At 36.2% G+C, this 19,856-nt stretch overlaps 1 protein-coding gene across 1 annotated transcript in view; it reads left to right on the top strand.

Annotated features, from left to right (window-relative positions):
• Window positions 1-7,981: 7,981 nt before the first annotated feature.
• LOC149779754 (uncharacterized) overlaps window positions 7,982-19,856 on the top strand; it is a 114,870-nt gene continuing 102,995 nt past the window's right edge. Inside the window, exon 1 of the mRNA XM_089940616.1 lies at window positions 7,982-8,137. The gene's annotated coding sequence lies outside the window, so the exon portion shown is untranslated. The remainder of the gene's footprint in view (window positions 8,138-19,856) is intronic.

Below are 19,856 nucleotides of genomic sequence, written 5' to 3'. Positions count from 1 at the left end.
TCTTTTGACTTTTCGTTTTTACATTCAGCATTGTATTATATAAATTAATTTTCATCTTTATCAGATTTGATTAAAAAAAAGTCACATACAACTGTAAAATCAGATTTTTAATATGCTTTGTTATAAAAAGACAATTGTCAGTATTAAAAAAACAGCATGGTCCACACTGACGTATGCAAGTCACCATATTTAAAACAATAATACCTAGATTTCTAATCAGATATAGTAACACACTGTCCATTTTGATCACCAAAAGACGAACATTGATTTAAATTAGTTGTTATCATTATTTGTAAAGGGAGTAGCGTTCTGCTATCTGGCAATGACATGGAAGCTATACAATTCTTGAATAATAAAATATTCCGGTTTGCTGACTGATTCTCATACTATATTCTCTTGCAGGATTATGAGACAATTTTTATCCGGTAGTATTGAAAGCGGTCCAGCAAATGAGGTCTATGACAGATGGGAGAGAGCTAAATTCAGTTCGTTATTAGATTAATTTTATGTTATTTGTTATCTCGTACGCAAAAGCCTACGCCTGGTGTAATACATAAACATAACTCTTTAATGACATTGCTTGGCTTTTGTAACTTAAAACCAATGCTCCACTAACTATACGGAACACTGATCTTGATATCTACGCTGAAAGCGCACAAAGTAATTAATTGAGAACATGCAAACTAACGTTGTACATTGTAATGCCTAATCCGAAAGTAGACTCAGACCTAGTGAATATGATTCTGCTGCAATGTCAAACTGTTAGTTCAATGCCGTTGAGCCACATCTTTCCCTGATTATGAAGGTTTCGCAAAAAATAAATGCGCGCTAAGCAAATTTGTGAAATCCCAATCAAAGATGTTTCTCAACTTCCATGAACATAGTATGAAATATATATGCGCTAATCCACTGCATTGGTAGATTTCTGAACTGATAGCTGAAAACGGAGTAACCATATTGCGACAGAATTTTCCTCTAAGTTTGGGACCTATGTTGTTTGCTATTTCCCTGTCCTGTCATTGATGAGGTGTCGGACTGGGAACCGTGTGACCATACATGTAGATTCATACAAACCACACGGTCACTAATTTCCTAACTGTTGTAATAAACTGCTAACATGACTGACACTATTACAAGCGTATGAAGGTTAGAATTTCACACGCTGGTATGGCATAACCAGGGGTTGTACTGCTTGAATTTCAGGCAGGAAAGTATCGTCGGCTAATGTAGTTTTGTTTTGTTTTTCCTGAGCATAAAATGTCTTTATATTTTCATGGAATTACAGAAGGGACATGACTTCATTATTTATCAAAATATGTTTATAACAAGACAAATCATAGAATGGAAGCTATAATATGTGCTAAGTAGTGACTATGTATCTATATAATAGATAACAACAATTTAGCAGTTTGCAAAAGAAGCTGTGGTATCAGGTTGCCAATCCAATAATATCATTCGAGTCGAGAAGACTGAGACGTTAGTAACACTTCCTTTTTAAAGACAAAGTTTTTTAACCCAGGACCTAAGATCAGGTTCGGCATTCGATATTAAAATATTTTCCGATTTATTTTCTTTTACGCCAAAAAGACCTCATGATGAAACATAACACCAATCTTTATCATACAATTGTTATGGGAGCCCGGTTACTGAAGCCAAGAAGATTCTATTATTTGTTAAATATTTATTGCGTTTTTGTACCATACGTAAGAATAATTTAGCATTTTTCAACAAAGACCGGGGTATCTGGTTGTCATTCCATTAAAGTATTATAGCATTGTCTCATTGGAAGTATACTATGATATTCCGTATTTGTCCTTAATCCATTATGTTGAAATGCACTGCTTTTATCGACCGTGTACAAACTATGACATTTGGAATGTTAATGCTGCTAATACAGCTGCATATTTAACTGAATCATCATGGTTGTATTTTCATCATTTATAACAAATGTGTAGAACAAAAGTGGCTAAACATTCGCAAACAATGGGACTTAAAGTACACTTGTGTTGATTGCACAGGTTATTACGTGTCAGCATATGTATAAAATATAAGGAAATCATTAATAATTAAGTCATTTAGTATGATAATGCCTCGATACAAATTAATAATTAAAAACATCTGAACCTTCGTGACATGATTCAGAAAAGACAGCATTTTGAAGAAGTAACATTTGACAAATAGTATTGTGTGTAATGTATATATGTGTGTAATGTATATATATATATATATATATATATATATATATATATATATATATATATATATATATATATATATATATATATATCAAGGAAGGTTTGAGGAAGTCAGCAGAATGACAAGCGTCTGCACACAGTTATCCGCCGAATAAAATAAGACGATATAAAATATCATTACTGATATGGCAAGCAAACATTAAGACCAGAAAAAAAGATAACTGATTAGATATGTACCATCATGTCCCCCCCCCCCCCGGTTACATTATGCTGACACCAGACCGACCAACCCTAATACTAACCTCGTAATGCTGAGCGCCAATCCATTTTATAAGTCTTTAGTATGAATCGGTTGGGGCAGAACCCGCGACCTTCTTCATCTGATTCGGACTCTCTAACCACTTAGAGCACCAGAGCGGTCAGTCGAGAAGGAAGAGGGCTGGAGTGTGCTGTAACAGGCAGACGCTTGGTACGAATTTCGGCAGGAGAATAAATCATTATACTTATCGGTTGGAGATAGATAGATAGATAGATAGATAGATAGATAGATAGATAGATAGATAGATGGATGGATGGATGGATGGATGGATGGATAGAAGGATGGATGGATGGATGGAAGGATGGATGGATGGATGGATAGATAGATAGATAGATAGATAGATAGGTAAGTAGCTAGGTAGAAAGATAGATAGATAGATAGATAGGTAGGTAGGTAGATAGGGATATAAATATATAGATAGATGTGTGTGTGTTTGTTTGTGTAAGTGTCTGCTTTCTAGTTGATTAATATGTACTAGCTCTCGTACCTATTGGCTTGAGACAAAGTGTAATTGTGTGCAAATTCAGTATTATGTAGGCAACCTAAAGGGTAAACGTTTGATTATGAAGTAACTTATTAACGACTCAGTCAGTATGTTTATAGGATACACATTATGACATAAGAATTGATATAAGGATTCACATAGGTGTAATTGTGACATGGTAAGCAGCATTGATTGTCACAAGATTAAAGATCATTTTGACTTGGGAATGTTGTAATGCGCGTGCAGAATGGCATTATGTGAGTCGTCCGTCGTATTTCCGTTTGTTAGAACACGTTTGTTATCGCTAAACTACCTGGATCATTGCCACTAAATTTTGCACACGCACACACACATATAGGCACAAGCACACACACGCACAAACACATATTCAACGCAAGGACTAATTGGTTCAACATGAAAACAGCCTGTTTGAATATTTAAAATGACTGCCATAACTGCCATCTTGAAAATATTCATATTGCTACACCTCCTAAACGTACATATCGGTATGTGGTTTTCGTAAATTGGCCCCTGGCAAATTTCTTAACTTAAGGCTATAGTGTGACTTTTTCAGCTGTTATTGTTTACTATTTAAAGATATGGAACTGTTTGTGAACTAAGTGTTCTTGAAACTGATGGCAGGTCTGTACGCCTTCCTTAGTTACTCTGCAGTATGTTGATAGTGAAATACCAATAGTCGTCTAGGAAGAAGACAAGCCTTGTGGGGTGATACATAATCCAACCCCACGAATGGGATTTTCTTGTCCTGGTGCAAACCCCAAGATAGGTTCTTTTTCCCACCCAATATTTTCCTTTAATGTAAAAGGAACTCTTAGCTTGCGCAATATAGTTCACATGCAAATGTTTATATGCAGTGCATTAATACAGATATGTTACTGAGGACTGTGGCGCGACCGTGCCATCCGAAGTACACAGTTTTTATGCGTGAGGCAACAAAATAACAACATAAAACGTTGCTTTGTATTGAGGTATTATCACATTTAATATATGGATGTTATATGAAATTAACAACAAATGGTTAATATTTATTACAAGAAAATGTTTCATTTGTATCAGTTCCAATTTAGAAAATTATATTTTAAATAATGAAACGATATTGGGCCTACAGCTCTATTATAGTGGATAGGCTATTAGTATAACGAAAAGTTGAATGTAGCATGAGTGTCCATGCTTGGGGTACTCAGGGGTAATTATAAACCCGTGTCACAATTTTATATAACTCTCCTTTTCTTTGGAGGAGGTTAATCTGTTTGCTACATACTTGTGTTATAATTAATATTGATTGTAAAAAAATACAAACAATACCCCGTGTATGAAGGACCTACTAACTACAGACCGTAGCCTATAACCATGCGTTGCAGTTTCATGTTCGCGTTTCTTTGAAAATTCATATTTTCTGTATTGTAAATATGGCAAGTGTTGCTATTAGTAGTGGAAGGATCTGCTACAGGAAAATTTGCTTGTGGAATAAGGTGTGGACGGATAAATGATTCTCTGTGGCTAGTAAGTGCATGTATTATCATTACAGTTGTCAGGCACATGTTTGATTCAGCTGGGGCACAATGTGGACGTTAAACAAATGATCTTTGCATAAGCATCTTTGACATAACACATTTCTGGCTGTTACTAAGTTTTCTGTAATTGTTGAGAGAGCTGGGATGTTTGCGGCCAGTGATGTGTATAACCTGAGTATCTGAAACATTATTTTATATTAGTTTCTGACATATATATCTTCTCACGCTCGAGAATATACCGCATTTAGAAGCCAAAACGGGAAAGTTTGCTCTCACAGCCATGCTTTTATTAGCAAGTCAAGTTTTAGGAAACCAAATGGTGCCTATAAAAACCATTACTCATTTGGCCCAGGTGCATACACGTGAGTTACAGGGACAAGGTAAAAATGATGGTCAGGGTTACAAAAATCACTTGGACGATTGTTCATAAAACATCTGTAGATTTTTACAGGACATACATGTGGAAATAGAGAGTTAGCATATATCCTTGGTTTCTCATTTCTCCAAGCAGTTTTATGTGTCCCAAACGTTTCACGCTTGGTATTCACATTTACTGCTCGAAAACAATATTTGTGACAAATTCTTCGTCCACTTCTGTAAATCTGCTCTCTTTGACAGTTTCTTTGTTTTTATTTCCAATCCTCATTTTGTTATTTTCTTCGACGAAAGTTGGTTGGGTTTCAGAGGCACGTGTATTTCATTTGTTTCCCAGTCATCAAAAAGAAAGGAAAAATCTTCTGCCTCATGCACTGGTGAATTTTTGGAAATTACTAGTTTATGTTTAATATAATTTGTGAAACTTCCATCGTCCAAAAGCCTACTGTATACATGGATTAGGTACCCAGTGAGTGGTAACTATTTACGATTTTTTTCTAGCTACCTTTAAGAGTCAAGATGTTTCCTAGCTTGTAGTCCATTTTCTTTTTGTCTTATTTTATCGTTTTCTTTACTATCATCTTTTTGTAAGTTATTTGTTTCTTTCCTCCAAAAAGATAAACTATTTTACTATATGTCCCAAAATGTTGGCGTTTGTTTGATCGGTAAACAACTCCATCAGGCCGAGCAGAAGACAACAATGGTTGCGTCCCTTGATAAAGTAGTCTTTGCGCGTGGACACCATAACTGAGAAGACTGGTCTGAGATGACCACACTGAGATAGCAAAGTTAAGGTTAACAAAACAGGTAGATTATCTGTGCCTGGGCGAGAAATATATTTTCTTCCTGTCTGTGACGGGAAATATATAGTTATTATGGATATATTAAATTTAACATTTGGTTCCCTGTGGGTTTATTTGACTTGTACTGCACGGTGAAACTTTAATTTGAAATGTTCTGAATTTATCAATGCATGCGTTTATGTGTTGCTGGGATCTTTAAATATTTTGATCACTCAATGCCGATGTATACGTGCATTAAGCCAAGTCACAGTATCGTGTATACCCTAATAAAGCCATCTGAAATGTGTAACATATGCCACGGAAAAAAATGACAGGTCCGTAGAACCTTTGTCACGATTCTCAAATACCCTGGTTTCTGACAACGAATGCTTAAATCTGAAGCTGTATATAGCCCTGTCAAAGGTTATGGCTACATGTATGACAATTCTACAACCATTAGGGTCTATACAAACATGTGCCTGTACAATCAGTACAAACATGTGTCCGTGCAATCAGTACAAACATGTACCTGTACAATCGGTACAAACATGTGTATTTAAAATCAGTACAAACGCTTGTTTGTGTTTTCATTGGATACGCTACACCACTCCTCAAAAACTGTATTGTACAATCCCCTGAATGCACAGTTCCAACATTCGAAAGTGTGTGTGTGTGTGTGTGTGTGTGTGGTTTTGAATTTCTTTAACTTGAATTTATAAAAAAGAACAAGAACAAAAGAAACAACAACACAAAGCAGAATCATCGAGCAAATGGACAAACTGAAAGAAAAAGTGATAGGTGCAACTGCCACAGTAACGATCCTTGAAGTAATTGCTGAATTCATATTGCAAGACACGATAAACACAGGCAGATATACAATGAAAGAAGTAAAAGTAATGAAAGTTAGATCTAATTTTTAACGAAGTGATAGAAGAAAGAGAAATAAGTAGATGTATGAAGACTTTATTCCTATCCAGTGAATGTGTGATGTGATTTTGATTTTTAACGTAGCTTTAACAATTTTTCAGTCATATCGCTACGATGTCTGCAATGTGGCAGTTTATAGTGATGTCTAGCACTGGGGCATCATGCCGCAGACATGTAGCATGATGTCCCACCCAGTCACATTATCCTGACACCAGGCCGACCAGTCCTAACACTAACCTCTTAATGCTGAACGCCAAGCGAGGCAGCTGTTAGTACCATTTTTAAGTCTCTGGTATGACTCGGCCGGGGATCGAACCCACGACCTTCCGCATCCGAGGCGGACGCTCTAACCACTAGGCCACCGGAGCGGTCCTATCCAGTGAAAACATTGTTTTTCGGAATCGAATAGGAGTTAAATGAATAATGCCTTTCAAGATGTTGCAATTCTTTTGAGGAGAACTCGAAATATAACTGACGTCGCCTTGAACATTCCGATTTCTTGTGTTCATTTTAACGTTCCCAACGATCAAGATTCGCGTGATTCAGGACAGTTGGGTCAGAGTCTATAAGATACTGCATTTCGAAGCAAAGCTCTACTACCAAAGTACAAGAGAAAAAATACAGCATAAGAGAAACTTTAGTGAAAGACAGCATGTACACATATCGATAATTATGGAAATATTAGGATATCTAGGAAGGGTTATGATATCTAGGAAGGGTTAGGATATTTAGGAAGGGTTAGGATATCTAGGAAGGGTTATGATATCTAGGAAGGGTTAGGATATATAGGAAGGGTTAGGATGTCTAGGAAGGGTTAGGATATCTAGGAAGGGTTAGGATTGCCTCGAACGATCTTTTGATACAAAATTGAAGTATATTCTAGAGGTTTAAATTATGAAAAATTTTAATACTTCTTAAAAGTGTCCTTTTGTTTTAGCATTGGAAGCATGGCATAAAAGAAATTTAGTACTTTTTACAGATTGATATGAGTATCGTATGGTCTATAGCAACGAGTTTTGTTAAAATAACATAAAGAGCATGGTGGATTAATTGTATCATTCTGAAATATTACTGTATATCAAAAATTGATCATAAAATATATGTCGTATGTAATGTCTTCTTTTATGCAAACTATTCTTTGCTACTTATTTGTTGTTTGCTTTTTTCAATGTACAAACATACAATACTATTGCCAGGTTATGGATGGATACCGACTATGCTTTCCCGTAATGATCTTGAAAAATAATCCAGGTGTATATTTTTATGTGCCCAAATGACATATTGAAACTCCGTCATGCAGAACAAAGGTAGTGTGCATATACTCTGCCTTGAATGTTCAATCTCAGTGCTTAGTAATAGCACAATGGGAAATGTGCATTTCAGTTTTTTGTCAAATCAAATATGGCGGATGAAGAAATGAGCGCCATACCTGTTCTAGTAATGACAAGGAGAATAATTTGTCAAACGCCGGAGTACATCACAAACTGGAGTTAAATCTTTCGTTCAGTTTTTAAAAAAAAGTAAGTGTAATTCTATCTTTCACTTGTTCTCTTTCTGTTTCTCTCTCATTCACAATTTGAGATCGTGCTAGAAAAACACGTGAAAGTACTGCCTATCACGTAATTCATTCAAAAGGGCTAATCTCGATACTGAATTGTATCAGTCATTTTTTTATATGCTGATGTTTATTCCGAAATAAATCTCCTTAACAAGGAACCGTAAATTAATATCTTGTTTGAGGTACGATTAAGAACACTGAGATTATTGTTGCGTGTAGGGTGTTGGGGTGGAGTAGGCTGGACTGTGGCTGTAGTGGAGTCGGCTGGGCTGTGGTTGGGGTGGAGTAGGCTAGGCTGTGGTTGGGGTGGGGTAGGCTGGGATGTGGTTGGGGTGGAGTAGGCTGAGCGGTGGTTGGGGTGGAGTAGGCTGGGCTATGGTTGGGGTGGATTGGGCTGTGGTTGGGGTGGAGTGGGCTTGGCTATGGTCGGGGTGGAGTAGACTGGGCTATGGCAGGGGTGGAGTAGGCTGGGCTGTGGTTGGGGTGGAGTAGGCTGGGCTGTGGTTCGGGTGGAGTAGGCTGGGCTATGTTTGGGGGGGAGTGGGCTGTGGTTGGGGTGGAGTGGGCTGGGCTGTGGTTGGGGTGGAGTAGGCTGGACTATGGTTAGGGTGAAGTGGGCTGTGGTCGGGGTGGAGTGGGCTGGGTTGTGGTTGGGGTGGAGTAGGCTGGGCTGTGGTTGGGGTGAAGTAGACTGGGTTGTGGTTGGGGTGGAGTAGGCTGGGTTGTGGATGGGGTGGAGTAGGCTGGGCTGTGGTTGGGGTGAAGTAGACTGGGTTGTGGTTGGGGTGGAGTAGGCTGGGTTGTGGTTGGGGTGGAGTAGGCTGGGCTGTGGTTGGGGTGAAGTAGACTGGGTTGTGGTTGGGGTGGAGTAGGCTGGGTTGTGGTTGGGGTGGAGTAGGCTGGGCTGTGGTTGGGGCAACCTTAATTACATACATTTTCATGAAAACTTTATTATACACGTGGCTCAGACGGAGCGATTGAACACGAGTAAAATATAGTACCCTGGAATTCTGTAATGTCACAGTACTTAATGTTGTCGTCGGTACATATTAAACCCGTTCAGTTATTGCTGAGTTGATACAAATTCTGAAGTTTGCTCTATATATATTCCTATAAAAGTAGATCGTCAGTATCGGATGCGGGAGGTCGTGGGTTCGATCCCCGGCCGAGTCATACCTGAGACTTGCAAAAATGGTACTAACATCTGCCTGCATTGGCGTTCAGGATTAAGAGGTTAGTGTTTGGACTGGTCGGCCTGGTTTCAGAATAATGTAACTGGGTGGGACATCGTGCTACATGTCTGCGGCATGATGCCCCAGTACTAGACATCACTATAAACTGCCACATTGCAGACATCGTAGCGAAAAGACTGAAAAATTGTAAAAGCTACGTTAAAATTCAAAATCACATCCCGTCACTTCCTATAAAATAAAAAAAACTATCCATCCTATCGCGTAAACGTCAATAAACCGCCTTTGACGGATGACCAAGATTATAGTACCATGGGGGAACAACTCTATATTATCACTGTATTGGCCTAACATAAGTATGGTGGCACGTACGTATTATAATAACATAAATTTCAACGTACGGATAAAAATGAATATCCACGCTTGCACTGGCTAAATATTTCCACAAAAATAAAGGATCCAATGAATAAATTGAATCCACTAATGTCAGATAGGTCAAAATCCATGATAAAAACAGTTGAAATTAATATATATATATATATATATATATATATATATATTACTGAGATAGAACTTCATTTTTTAAGACTAACTATTATTGCTTTCCTATTTATGCAAGATAAGTAGGATCATAACCAACGTTTTGTCAATTTTGGTCCATACTGGTTACCATGGAATGAAATTCCTAGAGTAGCCTGATAAATGCATGTACGTCGCCATCGGTATATGACCTATAATCATCACGCATCAGACGATATACAAAGGAATATTTCGTAATAAAGACCAATGCGGACCTAGTATGTTTGAAAGAGTTTTGTACTTGATGATCTTTGCTGAGGCGCGTGGCGCACAAAGGCAGGCCCAATCAGAACGTTGCCGATTATATTTTAATATCATATGTCCAGAATTCCAATTACACGTGTTGTATCAAAAATGCTTGTCCTGAAAGTTCCCTTTTCTAGGTCCACATATTAATTGTATCTATTAAATTAAAAAGTAGCGGTTGAAAGTTATATTTTCTTTGTCGAGGTTTTAGATTGTGTCGTTTGAACTACACTGAGGTGATTGAAATTTCAATGTCATACGTCGAGAATTCCTAATGTACGTATTGGTTCAAAGAGCTTATGTTGAAAGTTTTATTTCACATGTTGAGTATTTAGATTTCATCTATTGAATTACAAAGCTCTGGTTGAAAATTCGATGTCTAAGGTTGCGCTTTTAGATTGTACCTTCTCAATTACACTGCAGTTGTTGAAAGTTTAATGTCATATGTCTCTAGTTTCAATTTAACATGTTGAATCACATTGATTGTGCTGAAAGTTCCATTTCGTATGTTTGTTTTTTTTAGAGTGTGTCTGTTGAATTACATAGCGGTGGTGGAAATTTTATTGCGCTTGTCAGAATTTCTATTTTTATATGGTGAACATACTTTTGAGGTAATTGTGCTCTGACAGATTTGCGTCCTTCCTAGCTAAAGAGTTACATGTGTAAACAACCGATAGACGGCGCTGTTCAAAATTATTCGAGAAATCCTATTTGCTGCGATAATACAGCGCCCGCGATAATACAGCGCTGGAATATTAGTAACTGACGATTGCCGGCCAATATCTGAAATTTAACAATGTCAAAGCATTCTGCATCAAGTTAAATAAAACACGGAAATCCAAAGCGTCTGAACTAAAGTTTCACCAGGTGACCTTGATATATATATATATATATATATATATATATATATATATATATATATATATATATATATATATATATATATATATATATGTGTGTGTGTGTGTGTGTGTGTGTGTGTGTGTGTGTGTTTGTGTGTGTGTGTGTGATACAAATTATGTGGCAAGGCAATCATAGTTTAAAATGTCGGCAAGTGATGAGACGATTCCAGTTGAAAGCTTTAGATAATTTCGTTAAACTATTTAAACTATTTTTGGAAAGTTTTGTGGCGCATGCTTCATATATGCAATTATTTTGGAACACTGTCAATATCACTATTTATTTGGGAACAATGTAAATACCTCTATTCAATTGGAACAGTGTAAATACCGTCATTAGTTTTCGGACTGTGTAAATACCGCTATTTATTTTAGAACAATGTAAATACCGCTATTCATTTTAGACAGTATAAATATCGCTATTCATTTTGGAAAAATTTGAAAGAACATACCACTTTTCATTTTGGAACAATGTAAATACCACAGCTCATTTTGGAACAATGTAAATACCACTATTCATTTTGGAACAATGTAAATACCGCTATATATTTTGGAACAATGTAGATACCGCTATCTATTTTGGAACAATGTAAATACCGCTATCTATTTTGGAACAATGTAAATACCGCTATCTATTTTGTATGTAATAATAATAATATTGTATATAATAATAATATCAACTCAACACACAGTGGCTTAAGCATCTCACCACGGGCTCTGTATCAAAAGTTTTGTACGCTCCCCCCCCCCCTTACTGTCACATTATTTTTTTCCTGGTTGGACCTGGTCCACAAGAATACTAATAACTGCTACTACGGTAGTTACGCCACTGTCAACACACAGTTGTTGTTGTTGTTGTACGGTTTAACTCCATTTTTCAGCAAACAATGGCTATACATGGCGGCCAGTATTATTGGTGGAGGGAGAACCCGGGAAATTTTAGTCCACTCGGCCCCTCGAAGCCCCCTCGACACAAAGTACTGAGAAAGAACTCGGTTGCATCATGTTCTCACGAAATGGATTTATTTATTGTATACCTCGGATCTTAATTATACCGTGGTCTGAAAACACAGAAACAATGGTGACACATCAGTGTTAACAATCAAATGGCTGACAGCGAGGTTTGCAGCATTTAGGCACAGTCAACCAAGAATTTAAATTTAGAAGGGAGCTGTTAGATTCCTATTTATTTAAAAATTGTACAGATTTTCCGTGCGAATCGTGGTGTTTTGTTTTAATTCCAGAACTATGGTGTAGGAAGTTGTAGCTTTTTTTTGCCACTGCTCCTGCGTAATTGAGCCTCCTTGTTTCCCACCACGTCAACGGTTTCTATGGTAAAGTGTGCACCCCCGAGGAGCTTCAGGGTTGTTTACGAACTAGGTGGATGTTATGCCACGCACAATGACCTAATGATTAAAAATAGCCCGGACGTGAGCAGTATCCTAAACTCTATGGACAAACGTTTTAACATGGTCGCTAAGGTTAACTTAGAAGAGCTAAATCGTTATCTTGATTATGCACGTGGTGAATGTCCTTGACTTGTGTTGCATTAGTTTTACTTTACTTTAGTCCTACGATCATAAATTGCAACGGAAACAACAACGTATTGTCACCTGTATGAAGGCAGTGTCATTAATTATACTGTTTGGAATTTAGTTATAGTTTTTACTTCGTTTGGTACTGCAGATACGTTAGGATTGTACAAGAATGCGAAGAATCACATAAAATACAAGCGAAAATAACTTTATGACATGTCAAGGCTTGACATAATCACTTTCTGTTTTGGAAAGGAAGGTTGGACACGGGAGACCAAGACAAGTTTATTCTTCTCTTCATAGTCTAGCCAAGCTGTCGACAAATGTATAGTCACTAACCAATGAACACAGAAAACGTATTCAATTTCCAATATCCATAACGTAAATATAATCACAAATCACAAATCAATTTACATGTGTGGTAATCGGCAAATCACGCCCACATCTTACGAATGACGTATTCCGTACGAAAAGTTGTTGTTTTGGGCTTAACGCCATTTTTGACCGAATGATATGCTTTATATTGCGGCCAGCATAACCAGTGAAGGAAGAACTCCGGAAGCCACTGGCAAGCTTGTTTACATATCTACATTGGCGACCGCTTTAGACCACTCAGCACAGTTGTCTTGAAATAACTCTATTGGAGATATCGATGAATTTATTTCAATTTGTGAGCATGTTGGCATGATAACTCGATAATATTTTCTTCAAGGTATCAAAGTTTCGCTCTGAAAATTTTTAATCGACCCCCAACAAAGGTCTTGGTTTCCATTTGGACATGTAGTGCAAATCTCAAACTGTAATGAAGGGAAGTAAACAGTGAGTATCACAGCTGATATAAAATATTTTAAAAAATTCCGTTTCCAAACACATCACCCAAAGTCACTGAACAATATCATTACATGAACTCGGTATCACTCGCCTTCCTTTCTCACTTTCAAGTCGATATATGGCAGATGTTTATATGAAATGTATTTGTGTGCAGTGATTGCATTGAAAAGGGAGGCAAATCTTGTAAGCCTATTCGCCTTGTTTACAGGCCTCAATAATCATTACTTTTAAGAAACCAAGCAGTCCCTTTCAGTGTTAATGAAATCTCGGGTTAAATATTGTATCAGTTATGGTCGAATAAGTCTCCTTCACAATATACGTCAATGTATCGGAGAGATCCATTCGTATTAAAATCAGTCAAACTTTGCAGAAAATGGACACAACTTGTATAAAAAGGAGCAAACACGTTTATCATAAAAAAATTGCCAATTTAGAGACGCAAAATACAATACACAACTGATAGCGATCATGCAGTCTCATTTAGCGATCTGTTTTTCTCTGGTTTGATGTACACGGATTGACAAAATGGGGGAGGTGATGTGATATTTTTAATGCAAACTTTAGAGTCAAATCTCTTTATTTTTCATCCATAGACTTCAATAATTGCAATCATATATTTCCACTAATAACTGCAGCGAATTGTAAATCAAACATTTATGTACTAGAATTATGGCGGAGGGGTTGAACGGGGACACAAATTATTAATAGCACTGAATAATGCAATCAATGGATAACTGATTTTAAAATCCACACCCTATCAAAAGCTCTAAGCAAATAAAATCGTATAATACCGAAACAATGAGCGGTATAACACTAGTTAGCGGAATTATTATAGTTGATCACTGACCAATAAAAAGACAGACGAGTATCAGTGGTATTATAGTTGATCATGGGCAAATAAAAATAAAGAGACGAGTGTCAATGGTATTATAGTTGATCATGGGCAAATAAAAATAAAGAGATGAGTGTCAGTGGTATTATAGTTGATCATCGGCAAATAAAAAGAAAGAGACAAGTATCAGTGGTAATATAGTTGATCATGGGCAAACGAAAGAAACCTGTATCCGTGGTATTTTGTTGATTATGGGAAAATAAAAAGAAAGAGACTACTACCAGAGTATTATAGTTGATCATGGGCAGATAAAAATAAAAAGGCAAATTTCAGTGTATTATAGTTGATCATAGACAAATAAAAAGAAAGAGAGGAGTATCGGTTTATTATAGTTGATCATGGGCAAACCAAAAGAAAGAGACGAGTATCAGTGTATTATAGTTGATCATGGGCAAATAAAAAGAAAGAGACGAGTATGAGTTGTATAATAGTTGATCATGTGCAAATAAAAAGAAAGAGACGAATATCAGTATAATTGTTGATCGTGGGCCGATATAAAGAAAAAGGCAAATATCAATATATTATAGTTGATCATGGGCAAATAAAATGAAAGAAAGGAGTATCATTGTATTATAGTTGATCATGGGCAAAACAAAAGAAAGGGACGAGTATTAGTTTATTATAGTTGATCATGGTCAAATATAAAGAAAGAGACGAGTATCAGTGGTATTTTAGTTGATCATGGGCAAATACAACGAAAGAGACGAGTATGAGTTATATAATAGTTGATCATGGGCAAATAAAAAGGAGACGAATATCAGTGTAATTGTTGATCGTGGGCAAATATATAGAAAGAGACGAATATCAGTATAATTGTTGATCATGGCAAATAAAAAGAAAGAAACGAATATCAGTAAAATTGTTGATCATGGGCAAATAAAAAGAAAGAGACGAATGTCAGTATAATTGTTGATCGTGGGCCGATATAAAGAAGGATAATAGTATAAGTTTATTGTAGTTGATCAATTGTAACTAGAAAGAAAGAGAACAGTATTAGTGGTATTATAGTTGATCATGGACAAATACAAACAAAGAGACGAGTATCAGTGGTATTATAATTGATCATGGACAAATGAAAAGAAAGAGACTAGTATCAGTAGAATTTTAGTTCATGTTCAATGGAAGCGAATTCTTCAGTTTCAAAACTAATTCGTGGAAAATAAAAAAGCGATACAAATAGAAACAACGTATGGACCATATTGACTTAATTTGTTTGAGAAAGGTCTGAGTCTTAAGTTTTATATTTTATTTGTTTTTTTCAGATAAACGTGATTATCATCCACCGTCTTTACTTTTATAATGAAAGCATATCTGAGAGTAGAAGCGTGAAAGAATTGGGAAAAAAAGAAATTTTGAGTTTAATCAGTGGAAAGACTTATATAAATACCCAGCCACTCCATAGTCATTGTTTTTATGGTATTAAGACAGTATACGTACTGGAATATCCTTTATAATGTCTTGGTGAATCTAATAATAACTTAACAATTTGACCTGCTCTATGTAAATCATGATTTCAATATAAATGGTTTGGTGTTTCAGCTGTAAAAATAGAAAGCGAGCAAACGAGATAAACAGCGCAACCATCTTTCTGCAGATATATATTTGCGCCAATAGACAGACAAGTGCTCGTTGATATTCAATAGTTCATTGTTATATGGCAGATATAGCTCATGATGAAACGTTTATATATAAGTATGGTAGAAAGACATTTTGTTCATTCCACGTGCAACACTAACTAAATATACACCAAAGGAATGTGGAAGAAAGCTAGAACGGTATAGAAAAGGAACTGAGAATCAAAACATTAGCAATGCAGTGTATTTTATCCGTGTCCTGCAGTTTAATGTTCCATTAAAACTAGAAATTGACTTGGAAAAAACAATCGCACACCTGCATTTAAATAATACCAGCACTGTCAGATGTTTTAGTAGTGATGATTGCGAATAAATAGAAACCACAGTGATGTGGAATTCTGGTAGACTCAGCTTAATTTGGCACGATCCTGATGTTTAATATCATATCAGTATCAAACAGATCAAAGTGTAACAATGTACAGGGTGTGTTGACAATAAATCCTTTGTCATCGGAGGTGCAATGGATGTCATGACAAATAATAATTTGTTGTCTTAGGTGCAGTGGGTGTGACGACAAAGAATACTTTGCCTTTTTACCTTCACTTTAAATAATGGATTTGGGGTGTAAACTGTGTATCTGAGCGAGCAAGTATTATTGTGTCATTTGATACTGAATGAACCATGTATAAAAAACAACCTTCTTTGCACTAAATTGGCAGTGTTGTTGATACTGAAGCGTATTTTCTTATTATATTATTGTGTAACATAATGTACTAATATCGGATTACCCTGACAAATGTTTCATTGGTTAAATCACATGGTTAATTGGCCTTATGCTTGTATTAAATTCTGTTTAATTTTTCTGTGACTTACACTAGACAAACCAATGAATGTGTCAGTATTACCTTATTATTTGTTACATTTATAAGGAACTGCTTACCTTGGCTGTTGTTAAATACGGCGTTGAACTTCATTCTTTAGTTTGTTGCATTTATTTTGCTGTTAATTTAGCCATGATTTCTTATGGGACTTAATTCACAGTGTTCTTCACATGGAATTATTTCCTACATGTAGTTTATTTTGTTTTATGTATATTTTTGGTATCATTAACATCTTCACTGATATTATTCTGAGAGCACAGATGTCAATCAATACAATGTTTGTATCTATTTAGTAATGAATAGCTACTGAAGTAATTAACTGAATTAAGAATGAAAATTAGTGCGTGTTAAATACTAGAACTCGTTTTGAACGAATAATTGATACTTGACTAATCTGCATGTGTTTATTTTCCTCAAGGTTACTTTACGGTCTCATACAGGCTGTCTAAAGTCTAGCTTTATAAGAATTTATCATCGATGATTCTGATGATGATTACGACTGAGGTGGATTTGGGTCGTGATGGTGATGCTAACGCAAAAACCACTTGTATGACTATCTTTCTTGTCGGTCATATAGTTAACTGGTTACGATGGTTTTAATCTTTATGTCCTCTGCAACTTGTGCGTGTTTTTGTGTTTTGGATTTTTTAACATAGTTCAATTGTTTAGTCATAACGTTACGATGTATGCAGTGTGACAGTTTAAAGTGTTGGTTAGCACTGGGGCGCAATACCGCAGAAACAAATTATCATGTCCCACCCTAAAACTAATCTCAAAATGATGAGCGCCAAGCGAGACAGCTGCTACTATATTTTTATAAGTCTATTGTCATGACTAGGCCTTGGTTCTTATCAGCGACCTCTCGCATCCAGGGCACTAACCACTATGCCACGGGAGCGGTTTCCTCTGCAGTTTGTATGCGCACTCTAATGTAAAATATTTGTTACCACGGGATAGTTACGTTGGGTTTCCATTAAGTTATGAAGAATTTTTGTCGTTTATTTCAAGGCACCGCATATATTACCAACCAAATTAAGCATGGTTATCCATTGTTCTCTTATCTGACTTAAGTCTTTAAAACCCTCTTTGCTTGTAATGTTTGAAAAACATCTACATTAATTTTTATATGATATTCCTCACCCTCTCTGAGTGTTAAGTGCATTTTCCAAAACGCTATTTTGGATAAGTTATACATGTGATAATCTCCACCTTTATATGCATATAGTGCATATATTTGCTGAAAAGAAAAATTATTGATGTCCGTGCAAGAATCTTGTATTATTTTGCAAGTCTACATTGCTGAGGAATTGGCAAACGTTCCCTTGATTGGTTAAATTGACCTAAATATGGTTCAATACCTTGCACTTATTCATTATGCTAATACTAATAGTAATATTCGTTCCAAATAATGGGTTTGGCAAATATTTATTTACAAAGTCTATGAAAAACGTTTGGCATATATATATATATATATATATATATATATATATATAGTGGGGGGTCGCTTCATTCTACCGTGGGCACTTTGTGCAATGCTCCTTACGAAGTTAAGGTCACTATCGTAATATACACTCTAGAGATATATATTTTGAGACCTTTAAGGTCAAAACAGCTTCTCGAAACATGATTTAATCCTAACTGGCATCCATGTAAGAGATGATGTAGGTGTTAAAATATCCTTACCATAAAAATCACCCTGGCTGCCCTATTATTAAGCTGTATAGTCTCTGCATGTAACATGAATTACGTGGGTCTACCCGCACAGAGTAGCAGTTAATACAATTTGGAAAAGGAAACGGATTGTACATTTTTGGGATCAGCTGATAAGATATACGACCTCTAATCCTTGTTTTCATTCTTAGTGTTTTAGATGCTTTAATAGAGTTTCAAAGTAGTCAAACCATTTGTCGTGCAATTTTCTGGTATATAGTAAATTATCGTTATAAGACTCACACCTGATATACTTTTACACTTTTAGAATGGATTAAGGATAACTTTATGAAGTAGCACCAGCTTTATTGAACTGAATACAACTAACATTTGAAGAGCAGTCAAACAATGGAACCTACAAAGAGATTACAGCTACAGGAAATTGCAATACAAGTATAAAAGCAAATAACATATTATCCCAAAACACAAGTATAAAAGCAAATAACACATTATCCCAAAATACAAGTATAAAAGCAAATAACACATTATCCCAAAACACAAGAGAACTTAGTACGCTTATGAGTAACATCTCTAGTGAGGGTATTTCTATTTATTTTATTATTCTAATGAATTACAAACGGAAGTGAAAGGAAGATTATGGGATGCTTTAATAGGTTTTATCGTTTACATTTATATCATCTCTATCAGCATTGAGTCATAACATTCACACATATCAATTTTACAAAGGCAACAGACGAAAATCAAAACACAGAAATGAATGCTGAAATAATGAATGCTTTGTATAAGAGTTTTTAGACACATTTGGTCCTGTAATGACCGCTCCGGTGGCCTGATGGTTAGAGCGTCCGCCTCGGATGCGGGTGGTCCTGGGTTCGAACCCCGGCCGAGTCATACCAAAACTTACAGAAATGGTACTAACAGCTGCCTCGCTTGGCGCTCAGCATTAAGAGTTAGTATTAGGACTGGCCGGTCTGGTGTCAGGATAATGTGACTGGGTGGGACATTATGCTACATGTCTGCGGCATGATGCCCCAGTGCTAGACATCACTATAAACCGTCACACTGCAAACATCGTAGCGATATGAATGAAACATTGTAAAAGCTACGTTACAAAATATCAAAATCCAAAATCCTTGGTCCTGTAACAATTGTGCAACAACTGTTGTCGTTACCGGTGTGCCAGTCTGTTAAGCACTTAAATTTTTCAAAGAAACATCAGAAGAGACATAATCGTCTAAATCATGTTATCTGACAGCTGTACAAGCATTGGCTTACCTGTGGTTTTAAACTATCTGTTTATAGCTGGAACCTTAACATCTCGTTTACTGTTTACATTAGTCTATATTTATCATGTGTTCGTCAGCGAAAATATTTTTTATTTGC

This window comes from Sinohyriopsis cumingii, chromosome 17 (assembly GCF_028554795.1).
Source record: "Sinohyriopsis cumingii isolate HCF-2022 chromosome 17, ASM2855479v2, whole genome shotgun sequence".
NCBI classification, from domain to species: Eukaryota; Metazoa; Mollusca; class Bivalvia; order Unionida; family Unionidae; genus Sinohyriopsis; species Sinohyriopsis cumingii.
The sequence above is the reverse complement of the archived record's forward strand: the minus strand, read 5'-3'. Positions and strand labels throughout refer to the sequence as shown.